Source organism: Octodon degus, unplaced genomic scaffold (assembly GCF_000260255.1).
Source record: "Octodon degus isolate 3935 unplaced genomic scaffold, OctDeg1.0 scaffold00001, whole genome shotgun sequence".
NCBI classification, from domain to species: Eukaryota; Metazoa; Chordata; class Mammalia; order Rodentia; family Octodontidae; genus Octodon; species Octodon degus.
In genome coordinates, this window is record NW_004524577.1 from 32,640,364 (window position 1) to 32,641,281 (window position 918).

The following is a 918-nucleotide window of genomic DNA, read 5'->3' on the forward strand; positions in this document are numbered from 1 at the left end:
TTCTAGTCTATCCCTATTTGTTTCTTTTGTAGGATAACACATGAAATATATAGTAGGATTCAATTCAAGGCCATTGTTCTTCAAACTATGTTTATAACAATGAGATGTCAGATATAGCATCCTGTTTTAGTAGCATCTTTATGCAAAGGAATTTTACAAAGTAAGCATCACCTGAATAAGTTACTGTGGTATAATCTTAGTATAATTTAATTTAGATAAGCTATCCAGTTTTAAATTTAGAATGACTTTAAATTCATAGAAATATAATAATTATCTTTTTAATCTTTCTTTGGAGGCCTCATTTCATTAAGACTATAACTTTCCTAAAGTTTATAATCATATATTGCTTGTTCTTGAAATAATTTCAAATGTAATGAAAATACCAAAAGAAAATGATTATGTAGTCACGTGCTTATTTGCAAGACATATGTTTCTCTTAATTCCTGGATCTTGTTTTAAAATAAAAAGTAGCTTTCACAGTATAAACTCAGAATTCTGTCATGTCAGAAATATATTTGTTGTACAATGGGCCAGAGCAATCGTGTGATTTATGCATGGCATCTGTGTTTCCTCAGCAGCTGCCGTAGGCCGGTCACTGGTACATGAGTGAAAAAAAAGAGATATATTTGTGATCTTGCTTTTACTTGTTGCTCTTTCCTATAGGAAATTTCAGAATGCAGAATAATCACACAGGAAGTTTCTTTAAAATGTTTATTACTGAGTTCACATTAAAATTTCTGGGGGCATTTGGCTCTTATTTTAAGAAACACTTTCTTCAAATTATTCTTCTGTCCTCCGGTTAAATGGTAGAAAGTACATCAGTGTGTAAAGTAGTATACATTTTTAAGATACTACAAGCAGGACTTGAGAGCCTTATAAACATTTTCTGAACAAATTTTAAGTGAATGACTTGTAAGG

At 30.6% G+C, this 918-nt stretch overlaps 1 non-coding gene across 1 annotated transcript; it reads left to right on the forward strand.

Annotated features, from left to right (window-relative positions):
- The first annotated feature begins 497 nt into the window (after positions 1-497).
- LOC111815188 lies at positions 498-606 on the forward strand. Its single transcript, XR_002819944.1, has one exon. It is a non-coding gene; the product is annotated as a small nucleolar RNA SNORA84 (small nucleolar RNA).
- The last annotated feature ends 312 nt before the right edge of the window (positions 607-918 follow it).